Here is a 16,643-nt window from a genome sequence, read left to right on the forward strand (position 1 = left end):
CCGGCCTAACACTAGTTTGTAATTAAAAACTGCAAGGCCATTTAATTTGTCCAAGATCAATATACATCAATCAATGACTGCTCAATTTTTGGGAGACTTTTACTCAATCTTGGTTAATAACTCCCAAAATTTAGTAGTCATTGAGTTTTTTGCAAAGAAACTGTGGCCTAACCTGGAACAAATGGCTATCACTCTATCAGGCTATGTAGCAGGAAATACCGACAATAAAATCGAAGTTTCTGCGTATTAGTCCTGTCAATTATATGCTCCTTTGCTCACTATCTTATGCAATGTTTCCATTTTCAAGATAGGAGGGGTGGGTAAAACGCTACATCTGAGATCGAGTAAAACCATTGATTTAAGCAGCTGGTATCGGTTGAGACCTCACCCCTCAACAGATATAAGTGACCCAACGACAATATACTGAATCCCATAACCAGCTGATTGCAACGATATGTTGCAGTAAAACCAATCTTACATACACAGGTTTTTGCGCAAGCAAACATCATCGACGAAATCAGGATTTCTTGGTATTCTAACCATCTACGTGAAATTAATGTGAACAATGGTTCTGTACAAGATAGCTGGAAGTATAAAAAGATAAGACAGAGAGATACAGTGTTAAGGATGAAGAAAATATTTTCAACCATTGCGGGATTCTTCAAATAACAACAGTATACTCCGTCTTGCCTCCATCTTCTCTTCATTCTTTTTTCATGGGTTTGACCTACACCTTGCACAGATATCAGAATGTTTACAGAGGGATGAGTAACACTGTATGACAGTTGCAAAAGAGCAGCAGAAAAATGCAGTCATTAATCTATTTACAACAACAGAACTCAACTATGATTGAACCAAGATGAACTATCAAAAGACACAATTAAAACAATAATCTTTTGACCATATATTTGTAGCATGTCTTGATTAACCTATGTTGCCGGGTCTTGGGTACTCATGTCTGACACATCCGGGTACCTGCACGTATCTGACATCACCTCTAGCCTTGGAAAACCTATAGTGTATCTGTTTTAAATAATCTTAAAACACTAAGGAAAAAGTCTTGAACAGTATATGAATCTGAACATAGATGTTTCGTCTTATGAAACCACAATCTATTTGCTTTGTTGTCACTGAATCAGAAATTAGATTTGATATTCTGTCTGCAGTAAGAATTTAAAAATAAATCTGTAAATGCTCAGGACTTTTGCTTATCAGTAAGAATGTTCATTATTGGATGCCATGCCACGATTGCCAGAACCTACTTTACGCTTCTTTGGAATAGAATAAATAACTTGATGTAAACTAGCTATATCTGTTTCAAAAACTATTTCCTCATTCAGGATATCATTTATTTTATGCAGTTTCACCTCTTCTATTATGACTATCCTGCACAGAAGTACTGAGAGGTTTATTCTAGCACTCTATTTGGTTACGAGTGTTCATCAAGGGTGTAGTGTACTAGTGTGTATTGTGTTTGGCATGGATGAAACACACCAAGCAAAAAATAGTAATTATTCATCATTATATGCTTGAAAAAAAAATCTACTATTACTCCGTATATAACTTTTTCTCAGTATCATGCTTTCTACAAAAAAAATTCTGAACATCACCACATCCCTCAAAAGTAAGGCTATTTTGGACGGAGGAAACATTTTTCTGGTCAATAACAACAAAACATTATTTTCTAAAGAGTAGAGACAACCTAAATAAAGCACAAAAAGGACAAATATGAAGAGATTTTAAAGATGTAAACAAGAATTAACTAATACTTCCTCCGTTTATTTTTAGTTGACACTGTTTAACTTTTATACTATTCACACAACATGCTTTGACTCACTTTTGTGGTTTATAAATTCGATAAAACATATTCATGTGGGATCTTGTTTGAATCGTTTCAATGTATATTTTATTAATATCCACTTTTATAATTTTACAATGTTTATAATTAGAGATATTAATCATCAAAAACATGCGTTAGCAAGCGTGATAATAGAAAGGTGTCAACTAAAAAAACAAAGTATGATTCACACTTCGACAAGGTAGTTGCTTAGTGAAATGGATAATGCAACCAGTTTATTTGACCAATACAAAAAGAACAGGACCAAGATAATGCAACCAATACAAAAAGAACAGGACCAAGGGATCCAATTTAACTACCAAGGCTAACACATGACCCAATTCAACATCAAGATAAAGAGAAAAGGCTTGTAAATACCATATACAACAAAGTCATGTACATATTCATATCAAGTAAGACCTTACCATATATCCTTCTTGAGGAAGACTCTTGCTGTATATGGGAAATTCAAAGAGGAAAATCTTCTTGAACCACAAAGGCAGATTTCCATATACTGCTGGTGGCAAAGGGACAAGTGGGCTGAAAAAACAGGATCCCAACTAGTCAGTAATCACTGTTTCTTATGTTTCAACTTGTGTTCAGGAACGAATCCAACAAAGGTCGCTCTTGAGTCAACTTTGCTTTTATTTATTTTTCAAGATTTACAGTGTTTAGCTACAAAATTATAGTAAAGTAAATCTTCTAGTAATTTCTTATGACAGGTAAAGAAGGAATTCCATTCTCCACAAGGCCTCAAGTTTATAGTCCAAACAGTATAATTTAGTTAATTAAAAAGAAAAAAGGCATCAAAATCTATATGTAAAATTTGAACGTGTCATCTCAAGTAAATGTATGTACAATGCAGTTTTATATATAACACTTCAAATTCCTTTTCCTTCAAGGTTTCAATTGCATTAATTATAAATTCATATCTGCAACTCCTAATATTCAAAGGACAGGGACACAAACTTCATCACTATTTCCTTTATAACCTTAAACAACTTGTTATGGTAATGATGACATGAACTAAAATCCGCCTGGGAAAAAATTGACTAAATTGGTCTGCTTAGATTAAATAAAATTCAAAAATACATTCGAAGAAGTCAGAATTATGGAAGCAATCTCAGTGGTGCCATTGACAAAAATGCAATGTAACTAGATTGTCCAAGCCTATTTATCAAATTATCAGTGCCTGGAGAAGATGCTGAAGATGAAAATACTGACCTAGTAACTCTCTTGTATTGTCTGTATTCATCCACACTGCCAAATTTCTTATCTGCTGAAGCCTGTTGGACACAGGAAGAACATTTACCAAATGGTTTTACTAAAACAATATCATGAGTAACAAGTGACAACAATGCTTAAATCTTACCTCAAGCAATGGTAATCCACTGACAAAAAGTAGCAGCAGCGTGAGGAACACTGGCCCTATGACAACAAGCCACTCAGCACCTACTAGAACTGGTATCGAGCTGATAAAAATTCCCCACCAAAAGAAATATCTGCAGATTGAAGTAGATTTGTTGAAAAAGAAAGACATAAGCAGAAGCAACATTCTCAGCTCAAAGAAAACAGCTTGAAAAATATTTATTTAGGGAGAAAAGTAAGGAGAAGATAAATGAAATTGGTTAATCTAGCAAAATGTGCAGCTAACAAATATGTCTAAATAAACACAAAAATATTCCAAACATACGAGTACTTGTACATATTATGAGATTTAACAGCTGTTTGGTAACATTGAATTTGATACACAGGTGATGTTCCTTAAAAAAAATTCTTTATATTAACACATTTAAGATGGTGCAGCTGAATGAATTGATCACAGAAATTTCTAAGGGGTAAAGGAATGATTTGTTTGACTATGCAACTGATGGAGCTCACAGGACATGCAGTATCCTAGACACAAGATTTGCTCATACTCACTAGCAAGTAGCAACTCTTGTGGTGATAAATGCTGATTAAAAAGTAGTGGACCGTCAACCTTATTATGTTCAAATCAATCATAACAGGATTTGCAGCCACAAGCAACTCTTTAAGTAATTCAAACATATCAGAAAACAGATCAAAAACAGAGGGGTGTGTGTGTGTGTGAGTGTTGGGGGGGGGGGGGGGGGGTTCTCATAATGCTTCCAGTTTTTTAGAAGGATCAAATATTGCATATGCTTTGATTAGTCCTCTGTACATTATAAGCAATACTAACTCTCCAAAGTAGTTTGGATGACGAGAGTACTTCCAAACTCCAACATCGCACCATTTCCCTCTATTACTTGGTGAATTTTTGAATGAAAGTTTCTGTTGATCAGCTGTAGCTTCAATAGAAAAACCTATGGACCACATAATCCACCCAATTATATCCGCTGCTCCAATGGATGGATCCTTGTCACTTGCATTGACAATTGTCACAGGTAAGCTCACAGTCCATACCCACACAGCCTGTCATCATTTGATAACAGATTTATTATGTGATTGGACATTCTCAAATGATAAAGAAAATAAAGATAAACTAAGGAATATCCCAATGGTAAAAAACACAAATAAATTAAATCATTGCAACAACCTGAAAGATCCAAAATACTGCCAGTTTTCCCAATTTGCACGCATTTCATCAAATCGATGGTCCTCCCCCCACTGCAATATCCTGATAAGAAGCTCCGAAGTCAAATGTAAGAAACCATATCCATTGTTCTATAACCTACTGAACTTGATTTCATTTAGGAGGGAGCACTGGACATAGATACAGACCATACAGTGCTATTGTCAAATGCAAGCGAAACTTGCTTGGGTCAGGTTGTACTAAGACTACTAACATAGGAAAGACACTGAAAACAAAAGCTACAAAATGCACAAATAGGCACAGAAAACCAGGCCTGAAACCAAGGGGCACAAGTTCATGCATACAACCAAATTTATACTATACCGAATACGAACTAAGATCAAAGCATCAGTTCATACCTCATCAAAAGAAATAACCCCAGACGTAGACCCCATATGACCACGAGCAAAGTCAGAATTACCTGGATAACAGATGAATCTGCATATCAGAAATATCACAAACTAATAGTAGTATATTATTTTTTGACAGACTCTGACAGGTTTAATAAAACACTAAACGCCCTATGAGGGATTGGTTCCCAGCTTCAATTGCCAGTTTATGGAATCATAATAGACCCAATGAGACAATACACTTTTGAGTACATATCTCCCAGAGCTTTTGGGCTCTTTATTATTTAGATTAGCCATTTGTAAAGTAAGGTGCTTGGTTCCACCCCATTGTTGATATGAGATTGTGATGCATGTTACGGCATCTCAGATAAGCATCCGTAACCTAGGTAAATTCATTGTACATTCATAAAACTGTTTGCAGTAGATCATACAAAGGCTTGATTTGATTCTGATTAGCAATAGATTTGAGCAAAAATTTATATATTTGTGCAATAAGAACACAGCATAAACACCAATAACCCGCATTTTTTATGCCACTAACATATGGTTAAAAAGACAGCTTTTACATTAATATGAGAATCAAAGTCAAAAGACCATAATTTTACGAGACAGAAAGAACAATAAAGAAAGCACCAATATGAGGAAGATTAAATGGAACATTCATATGAGCTGCATAGTCAGAGCAACATTTGAATTTTGGAATAGTAACAAGTACCTGTCTAAAATTCCATGAGGCTTTGATGACTATAGTCAATACAGCAAGTATGATAAAATTTGTGCTCCCTGAGACAAGCATTAAAATTAGTTACATGGAAGGCAACGAAGAATAAATGATATAGCGCCTTCTAACTTAATATGTGCTCTCTGAGACAAGCATTAAAATTAGTAAGTTTTCTAGAAAAGAAAAAAAAATTAAGAACTCCTCACAATAAAAAAAGGATGATCATAATATTATTAATGGGTTGCTCTGCTACAACTTATTTTTCAAAATCATAATGTTTGAGCAATTTTAAATGACATCAAAAGAATATTCTAATGGCTTGTTCGAAAGTTTTGTTGAAATGGTTAATCACATTGAAGATGGAAGCAACATTTACCATCCAACACACACCGATTGCTAGATTTCTCATTCATACGAATGAGCAAATCAGTTTCAAATTGGTTATGCTCACTTGCACTAATGAGCAAGTTCTGCTCTCAAAACCCCATCACATGACAAATTTGCTCATTTTGTGCAAGACAGACAAAATTAACTTAAATAAGCTAAAAAAATTTGCTCATTTGTTCAAATGTTGTGCAATGAGCATTTATGGTAATCAATTGTTCATTGCTGAGTACAACCGGTTGTATAATAAAAATTGTCATCACCCTATGTTTTAAACTGGTTCTAGTTTGTTAGTTTGTACTTTGTAGACTATAAGAATACTATTGTAATCAGAAGTATAATGAAGAAGAAACAGTTTGAAAGACTTGAAACAATCCAAACATATCAGGTTGTAAATTGTACTAATAAACAATGTAGCAATAACAAAAACTCTCTTGTTCTTTTTCCCTAATTCAAAGGTTCCACAAATATAACTCAACCAATAATTGACATTTGAAATTAATTGATTAAAAATCAAGAATTACAGAATTATGGCATAAAAAAAAGTACCAGCAAAGTCGGTGACTTTATCAAACTTGAGAAGCGCTGTAACAAACAAAGAATACGAATTGATAACACACCTGCAGAAACAATACAAGAAATACCCAGAAAAAAATAATTAAAGGGGTTAAATTCTAAGGAAAAATCAGAGCAAAATATAAGGAAACAAATTAATGTAAGAGGATTACTGTGATAATGGCAGTGATAGCTAAGAAATGGGAGTCAAGAACTTTAGCCATGTCTGAGTGAAAATGTAAGAAATTGCAGGTTTAATTTGCTGGAATTAATGTTAATTTGTTAATGGATATTATGGAAAATTGAAGAAGATGACTATTCTAGTATTCTATGGTGTAGTACGTATGTTTTATGTGGACTATATTTGAACACCACATTTTGTTTACCATTATTCTTTTCTTTACTTACGTACAACCGTAATACAAATGTACAACAAAGCATTTGTTTACACCTCATGTTACACATCAGTATTTACTATCTCCATTAAACTATTATTTACAACAAAAGAATATTTTATATCTCACAAATAATATCCTTTTATTGCAAATAATATTTAACGAAGGCAGTATTTACACTTTGTAAAATTTCAAACATTGTCCAATTTTCTTCCCCGTTTTGGTGATTGCTAACAAGGAAAACGGAGTGAAAGTTGGGATTATTGCAAAATAATCGTTAGTTGGGATTATTGCAAAATAATCGTTAGTTGGGATTATTCAAAGTAAATTAGACAAATTTGGGTTAATAAAGTGTATTTTTCCTTCTTTTTTATCACGTAAACATACAATTATACTGCTTCCTTCGTGTGTTTAAGCAATGAATATGAGTGGAAAAAAATAAAAAATAAGTAGCGGGTTTGGATGACCATGAAAGAAAAAAAAAATTAAAAAGTATTGTATAATATTAAAATGTACTCCGTATTTGCCCCCCAAAAAAAGTATAACACTTATTAAAAATTTAAAACACGATCACATTTGATAAGTGTAACACTTATTAAAACACAGAGAGGATACATGGGTAGTAAATATTAGTTGTATGAAAGTTAATAGTTTAAAAATACATTTTAAATCGGATCTAATGTGACCTTACATTATATAGTTTGATGCTTTTATGTTAGTTTTGATAGTCAAAGGTTTTAAAAGTTGTCCACAAAAACTCAAAACCTAACAAAACAAAAAAGAACAAAGACAATAGCTCCCCCCCCCCCTCCCCAAAAAAAAAAAAAAAAAAAAATAGTACGATGATCTTTTCTATCTATTTCAGATTTACTTTTTTTTTTATTTTTTTACGGATACAACAGAAGAAATTAAGGGTCTGTTCTAATTTACTGAACTAAGCTGAATTGAACTAAATTGAAATGAAATTAAGCTGAAGTTAACATGTTCTAAGTGAGGTAAATATTCAAAAAAAAAATCTAATATTCACAATTCAAATGTTCATTATGTAATATTTTTTATTTGAGAAAATTCAATAGTAGTCCATAATTTTTAAAATTGGACGGTTGTGATTTAATATTTTTGAACTTTTTCTAAATGTTAAAGTTAATTAAGATTCATTTTCCTATTTTAGGAATTCATTTTAAATCTTTGAAAACTAAATATTCTAAATTTAAATTTCTTTCATATTAATTTATGAAATTCAGTTTTAATTAGTTATAAAATTAAAATTCTAGCAATTAAATTAAATTAAATTAAATTTTATGAGGATATAATTAAATTAATATCATAATTTTAAAATACTAATATTAAAATAACATTATCAGTTTAAATAATTTTAAAACAGTACTATAATTTTAAAATCATTAAATCTTAACTGTTCATTATTAATGGTTATCATTTTTCTAAAGACAACAAACAATAGATCATTCTTTTAGATTTGGATTTTCGATCATTTAAATTTAAGTTCATAAACCAAACTAGGTCACAAATATATTTATGAAATAAACCTCTTTTATTTACTAGTTAATTATTGCCTCAAAAAACTTTGCTAGTTAATTCTATATAAGATCATTTAGGGTCTGTTCTCATACGTTTATTTTCAATTCAGTTCAGCTCAGCTCAGTTCAGTTCAGCTCAATTCCTAATTTTCTTCTCTTATAAAATATTCATTTCAGTTCAATTTAGTTCAATTCAGTTCAGTTCAGCTCACTTCAATATATTAGAACAGACCCTTAATTTAAAATAATTTATAGCTTAACATTTTCATTAAGGGTTGTAGTATTTTTAATCCATGCTTGTTCATTTATAAAAATGTGTTGTCCACATCATATATTGGCTCTTATATATATAGTGTATATTATATTTGTTTAGTATTTTACTTTGTATAGGATCACTTTTGAATAATTTTATGTTCATTTTCAACCGATTTATGGCTATGATACCATTTCAGGAATTAATTTTCCTTGGTTAGATTTGTATTACTGTAAAGAAGAGTATATACATAAGAACTAAGGCTCTGTTCTCATTGACTGAACTCAGCTGAACTAAACTGAACTGAATTGAAATGAATATTTTATAAGAGAAGGAAATTAGGAGCTGAGCTGAACTGAGCTAAACTGAACTGAACTGAATATCAACGTAAGAGAACAGGCCCTAAATTGGGCTTATCAACACATAGCCCAAACTATACATTACACAATTAGCCTTCTAGGACTGCAAACGATCCGAATCGAGCAGAGTTTCACTTCGTTCGAGTTAAGCTTGATAAGAATTATTCGTGTTCTAACTATCTCGAGCTTGAACGAGCTTTTAAAAATCTCGTTCAAGCTTAGCTCATTAAGAATTTAGCTCGTTGCAATTCTGTACTGTTCAAGAACACAGTCGTTTGTATTTCGAGTATAAATTCGAGGTTAAATAGGTTTAAATCGGGCTTGATTTAATAAATGAGCCCAATTTTAACATTATCGAGTTGTTCATGAATCATGAACATTATCAAGTCGAATATGATATTGTTCGGGCTTTGTTCATCTATTTGACGAGATTAAAAATTTTGTTTAAGCTTGGTTGTTGGTTTAACAAACAAGTTTTGATCGAATTTTTTACCAAAATTGTTCATGAGTACATACATTATAGGCCTAAGACCAACAAGTAAAATAAAGAACACACATAAGACATTTTGATATCATACAGAATCGATTATGTAACTACTCGCTGAGTCGTTGTAAGGTAGCTCTGCTATGCAGTTGACTAGTGATTGTCTACTGCTGTCGAAAATCAAAAAATCTCTGGACTTGTTTTATTAATTTTATTGTTTGGTCGGAATTACAAGAATATTCATGTACAGTAGTACTACTGTAATACTGTTACTTGGATTCGTCATACTCGTACATTTCACTAAACTATTTTCACGTGTTACAACTTGGCATACTTCTCGAAATTTTCGAGTATTTTTGTTAAAAGAAGAGTCCAAAATCCAACTTAAATTACTGGAGTACTAGCTAGTCTCAGACTCTCAGTGGTATATTATTAGGACTCTATGATTCAAATTCGGTTAATTAGTTAGCTTGAGTCTAGGAATTGCAGTATTTTCTTAATTTTAATATAGTTTATGTTTCGGTTGAAAACAATGGGACCTTGCCGAAGGTCCACTGAAATGGAGAAGACTGGATTTCGATCCAAGTTGTGTTGGGCCGAAGGTTTCCTGCACAGTGAACACACGTAAACTAGCCTCGGGGTGTTTCCGAGGAAGGCCCCTCCGATGCTAAAGTCAGTACAATGTGTAAAAGGAAGACACTATGCAAGAGAGTTTGTAGCTTGAGGCTTTTGTGGAATATTTCTGAATGCAAGAATGAGCATATGAATTGGAATCTCAATCTCCCCGTGAATGTGTCAATATGATGGCTTTTATACCTCATCATACATGGAGAGGTTGGGCCTTTAGCCCAATTGGCTTACTTTGTGGGCTGACCTTTGACTTTGAGCAATTGGAGAGTTGAACCTTGACCTTGGGCTTTTAATTGGATCATTTAGTGCTTAGGCCCAATTTTGACTAAATTGGACCCAAACAACTTGCCCCCCAGACCCGATTTGGAAGGATGACGGGTCGGGTTTGATTTAATTCAGAAAAGGAGGGAAGTAAATGATTTAATTGATCCAAAAAATTTGAATTTAAACCGTAATTAATGAGATAACAACGGTTAATGATTTGCGGAAGTTGGACGGATAATGGGCAGTTTAATCACAAGACATGTGTTTAATGGCTACTTAGTGGGTATTTAAGAGAAATTAAAGCACAAACTCTTCGTATCCCGTACCTGGAGATATAAACAGAGGCGCGTCATTCTCCTCACTTATTCACCAACACAAACCCAGAATTCTTCGAGAGAGAAACCAAGAACCCGCATCAAAAACTTCGCAAATTCCCCGAGCATTGAGCTTAGAAACTGAGACTTGCCACTACGAACTCGTAAATCGGCAACTTTCGCTTCAGATTAAGGTAAATTCCTTTGATTTCAGTTTATTTTTTCTTCGAATTCGAACTCCTTCCCCTTTTCTTTCGACTTTTCTCTTCGAAATAATCCATGGCAAGAGGAGTTAGAGGTAGAGCCCGTGCTCCAAGAAGAGCAAGGCCGATTCCCGATCCTAGGAACAGGATTGGGACCTGGAATGGTCAAAGGCCGGAGTCTGACCCTGCTGAAGGGATTAGGGCGACTCCCCTTTCCTCGGCTCCTCCTCAAAGAACGATGAGCCGAGCGCTTCTGGACGGGATGATGAAGTTCCCGCTGTCCTTTGGGATATCCTCCCTGGGTTTTCAGAGTGGGAGAATGCCGAAGTCGTTTCGGCCATGATAAAGAACCGCCCCTACTCATGGTGGGTAGAGAACGCCGATCAATATCGATTTGCCGAGCAAATTGAGTTGCATTACGGCATTTTTGAAGCTGATGGATATTGGTGCCGAATGCCCTCAGCATCCGATAGAATCCATCGTCCACCCCCGGGGTATGTGGGGGTGTACACGAAGACAGCTTCAGTATGGGCTGAGGTTCCCTTTGGACGTTTTCGTCCGAGACTTGCTGATCCATTACAACATTTCCCTATGTCAGCTAACCCCCACCAGCATCCGAAGGGTGATGACATACTTATGGGTCTGCAAGTTCTTCAAGTACGTGCGAACCTGCACTGCTTCAGAAAGCTCCATCGGCTAGTGCCAAATATTCAAAGTGGGCACGGAAGCCATGGTTCTGGGTGGTATCGGATTGAGTCCCGGCCCCAATACTTGACCATGTGGCCAAATGACTCTTCAGACAAGGACTGGAGAGGTCAATGGATTTGGGTTAGGGCACCCACAGATCCGGGCCACCCTTGCGTCTTCAGCGCTCCCCGGTACTTAGCTGAGCCTGATCCCGAAATGGGAAGTCTAGGTCCCCCCGCAGATAACGGGGCGGATCCGAACCTGGATCAGCAACATATCTTCGGCAAGCTGCCGAACCCGGGGGGAAGTGGTCGAATGCAGCATATCCCGGAGACTTGGCTCCCCGATACGCATTACGTTTTTCCAAGAGAACATGCTAGCAGCTGTTGGCCTCAGCCGAAAGTTTAAGGATGGTAAGCTTCTTCGGCTGGGGCCGAGGCTTTTTAACTACCTCTTTTTCTTCTCTCGCTTTGCTTTTTTTATGCTGTGCCGACATATCTGAGCTAAACTTTTTCCCTTTCCTTTTTTCAGAGCGGGACGAGACCAACGTTGGTATTAACTACGCTCGTCTTGGTGTTAACCGAGAGCGAGTTGTAACTGAACGGGCCCCGTCTATCACTGAGCCGAGGCATAGGGAAGTTCATCTGGATTCTTCCCACTTCCCAATTGAGGCTGTTGCTCTGTATCAGAGGCAGAAGCCTTGGTGGAAGAAGAGAGACCCTTGGTTTCAGCTGCTGAACGAAGAAGCTGAAGCTGCCCGCACAGCCGAAGAGGTTGCACGGGTACTTGAGGCTTGCGAAGGAGGAGAAGGGTCCTCCAGAGCTGCTGAAGCCGAAGCTGCAGCTAGAGCAGCTGAAGAAGACGAGGCTTTGCTGAAAACCTCGGTGAGCTTTCAGACAACTTTTATTCTTTTTTTTTTTTTTTTTTTTTTTTTTTTTTTTTACTCACATTCTTCTTCCCCCCTGTCTGTTACAGTCTGAAGAGAGTAACAGACACAGAGAAGGCAAAGCTCCTGTTCGTCCCGAAGACCAAATACAAGAGTCTTCAGACTCAGATATGGACGAGCAGCCCCTTCTGAAAAAGGCGCCGAAGGATGGCCATCATCGTCCCTCATGACTTTCAGCAGAGGCCGATGACCATCGGCGTCGCAATAAGGGAACCTGAGGAAGGCAATGGATCGCCGAGGGTTCCCCAGCCAACACCCCAATCTCCTCAAAGACCCCTCCGCCACCTCCTGAGATGGAGGTGGATCAGAGAACTCCCGAACCTAAGGGAGGGGTCCAAGAAGAAATGAAGAAGAGTGCTGATGAGCACGAAAATAAGGATGCCGTGATGTCCAGCGCTGAGGGCTTCACGGCAGACATCGCAAGAGAGGTTGAGGCTTTCGTCCTCACCCCTGAAGAAGAGGAGGTCATAGTAATTGACTCCTCTGAGAAGGATGATGCTGAGACAACCAAAGCTAATCAAGCTCCATCGTCATCCTTCCCTTCTTTCCAGACTCTGCATTTCTGGAGAAATGGGTTTTTCGGCCCCCGAATTCCGATTCCAGATCACATCTGGGACCTCATATGGGGTCAAAACCGAGAAGGAGCTGCAGCCTACTTCGGCAATTTTGCTGGCATGTCCGAAGTAGACAGGGCAAGGATCTGGTCGCTGAAGGCCACTGCTGGGATGGGCGAATCCAGCAGATCAGTTCCTGACCCAGCCAGGTCTAACCAACTGCTGATGATGCAGGTAATTTTCCTTCATTTCCTCCGAAATTCAGCTCTTTTATATATATATATATTTTTTTTTTTATTTTATTTTTTTTTTTGTCTTCCTGTTTTCAGTTCGTGCACAATCAGACTCTCACTGTAGAGCTGATAGATACCCTACAAGATAGGGTAGACGCTGCTGTGCACGAAAAGAAGGTGGCTGAAGAGGAAGTTAAGCTTGCTAAGCTGAAGCAAGCAGCAGCTGAAGAGAAGCAGCAGGAGGTTGAGGAGTACGGGAAAAAAGCTGCCGAAGCCCTGAAAACCTTCTGCGATGCTATGGAGAAGGAAGTTTTTCCCCCACTGATGGAAGGGGAAAAATTCCTCCAGGAGCATATGGGAGTGGACGTCTCCAAATTCAAGGCTGCCGTTGAGAGCCGAATTCAAGAAGGAACTGCTGCACAAGCTGAAGTGCAGCAGCGTCTAGAGGCTCTTGAAGCCAGCCGAATGGCTGCTGAAGAGTTGCTCCTGGCCAAAGACGTCCAACTCTCAGAGGCTGCTGCTGCTGCTGAAGCCCAAAGAGCTAAATTCCAAGAGGCTGAGGATCAACTGCTGATCCAGAAAGTTGAAGTGGCCCAAGCTCAGACAAAGGCTTTCCAAATTCAGCAAGAGCTGAATGAGCTGAAGGGTTCCTCCTCCAAAGTCGCTGATGAGCTGAAGAAATCCAAGGAAGACTTGGAGGAGACCCAGAAGAAGCTGGTTGATGCTGAGGCTTTACTCAAGGTCCGTGTTTATACCCAAGAGGAATATGAGATGGGTTTCAGAAACGGATTCCGAGTATGCGAAGAGTCTGCCTTCATGCTGAGCCGAAACTGGACTTGGTCTAAATGTGCTGAGTGGGTCCAGAATCCCGAAGACCTCACATGAAGTATGCAACTCCAGCCGAAGCTGAAATTCTTAAGGCTGAGGAAGCCGAAGAGAAGCTGAAAGACTGGAGTTGGAAGCTGAGCAGAGGGAAAGGGAGGCTCGGCAAAGTGCAAAGCCCGCTTCTTCTGCTGCTGGGGCTGAGGCCACCATGGGGCTCAACGCTGATCAGTCTGATCCTCCGGCTGAAGCATAGGAACTCGGGCAGTCGTCTTCAGAATCTTGCGGTTCATCATGTGCTTAACTTTAGACTTGCCGCTTTCTGAGTTTTTTGCCTTGTTTTTTTGCTTCAGCTTGCCTTGTCGTACAGCAGTTTTATTTTTTTGCTTATGTACGTATTTCGGCAAGCTGTTATTTTCCGCTTGTGGGCGGCTGCCGATACTGAAATTATTGAACTTGTAGCTCAATTTTTGAGCATGAAATATTAATCTAATGCTCTTTTTCTTCAGTTGCTTTACTTTTGAATGCTTTACTGTTTCTTTTCTTCAACTCTGCCGAACATAGTTGTACTGAGTGCTTCTTGCCCCCACAGAAATTGAAGTATGACTTCAGTTGAATAAGCAATTTCTGAACTTCTTCAAAATGGGTATCCGAAACACAGGGCCAACTGAAGGCAATGCTTCTGGGATACAAGTCTTATTGAAGATTGACTGTCTGAAAAGTTGGATATCCGAAACACAGGGCCAACTGAAGGCAATGCTTGGGATATTAGCTTTCTGGGACTAACCTCTTTAGAACAAGTCTTACTGAAATTTGACTTCAGCTGAAAGACCAGCGTTCTTAAAGAAGACGCATATCCGAAACACAGGGCCAACTGAAGGCAATGTTTCGAATAATGGCTTTCTGGGATACAAGGCTCAGTTAAGGCAATATCCCAGAATTGTCCATGGACTAATGTCTTTGGAGAACAGGTCTTACTGAAGTTTGATTTCAGCTGAAAGACCAGTGTTCTTTAAAAAGACGAGTTTTTGTAAGCCATCTGAAACCCAGTTACCCGAAGGCGAAGGTTTCAGACGAGGCTGATTTAAAAATTTTCAAACTGTTGCTGTTATCCTTGATTTTCTGTCTATCTTTGAAAAATGGATACCCGAAACACAGGGCCAACTTAAGGCAATGTTTTCGGATAATGGCTCTCTGGGATACAAGGCTCAGTTAAGGCAATATCCCAGATTTGTCCATGGACTCATGTCTTTGGAGAACAAGTCTTACTGAAGTTTGACTTCAGCTGAAAGACCAGTGTTCTTTAAAAAGACGAGTTTTGTCAGCAATCTGAAGCCCAGTTACCCGAAGGCGAAGGTTTCAGACGAGGCTGAATAAAAAACCCTTAAAGAGTAGATAGAACAAAGAAAATTTTGAAAGGATAAAAAGTTGTAAATATTTATATAAATGGCGGCTCCAAGGCCTTTCATTAGTTCAAAATGTACTTACAAAGATTGTTCTGCCCCGAAGGGTTTACACATGATATTTTTTTCAGTACATCAGCGTTCCAGTGATTTTTCAAACTCAGTTCCATCCAACTGCCGAAGTCGGTATGTCCCTGGCTGAAGCTCATCATAAATTTCATAAGGTCCCTCCCATGTAGCTGAGAGCTTCCCATGGATTCGGCCTTTCTGAACTGCAGCAGCATTCCGAAGGACAAGATCTCCAATTTTGAGAGGCCTTGCATGGACCCTTCGGTTATAAAATTTGCTGACTCTCTGCTTATAGGCCGCCATTTTATCTCGAGCTGAGTCTCTTACTTCGTCGAGGAAGTCGAGAGATTCCCTCATCAGTCGCTCATTCTCAGCCGAGAAATGGTGCACTCGAAGGCTCTCAGAGCCAATTTCCACTGGAAGGACGGCTTCGGCACCATACACCAGTTCAAAAGGTGAGTGGCCCGTTGCCTCTTTTTCAGTTGTCCGAAGGGACCAAAGGGTTCCAGGGAGCTCCTCTAGCCATTTGGACTTTTGATCTTCCACCCTCTTCTTGAGGGCACTTAAGATCTGTTTATTTGCTGCTTCGGCTTGTCCGTTACTCTGCGGGTGGCATACCGCTGAAAATGCCAGTTTTATGCCGAACTGATCTGTATATCGCTTCAGCGGTAAGTTGTCAAATTGCCTCCCATGATCGAAAACAAATACTCTCGGGATGCCAAAGCGAGTGATGATATTCTGCCAGATAAATTTCTGACAGTTTGCTCTGTAATGTTCGAGGCTGCTTCGGCCTCGATCCATTTACTGAAGTAGTCGACACCAACTATCAGCCATTTTTTCTGGTACACAGCCTCTGGAAATGGTCCCAGTATATCCAGTCCCATTGGGCAAACGGGAGTGGATTAAGGATCGGCTGAAGATCCCTTGCTGGCTGATGGATAACTGGAGCATATTTTTGACATTTTTCGCATTTTCCGAACCAGCTCCTTAGCATCTGCGATCATGGTGGGCCAGTAATATCCAGCCCTCAATGCCTTGTGGGCTAAGGT

At 38.0% G+C, this 16,643-nt stretch overlaps 1 pseudogene; it reads right to left on the minus strand.

Moving 5' to 3' along the window:
- Positions 1-405: 405 nt before the first annotated feature.
- LOC110735348 lies at positions 406-6,687 on the minus strand (annotated as a pseudogene).
- Positions 6,688-16,643: the final 9,956 nt, after the last annotated feature.

The sequence above is a fragment of the Chenopodium quinoa genome, unplaced genomic scaffold (assembly GCF_001683475.1).
Source record: "Chenopodium quinoa cultivar QQ74 unplaced genomic scaffold, ASM168347v1, whole genome shotgun sequence".
In the NCBI taxonomy this organism is placed as follows: Eukaryota; Viridiplantae; Streptophyta; class Magnoliopsida; order Caryophyllales; family Amaranthaceae; genus Chenopodium; species Chenopodium quinoa.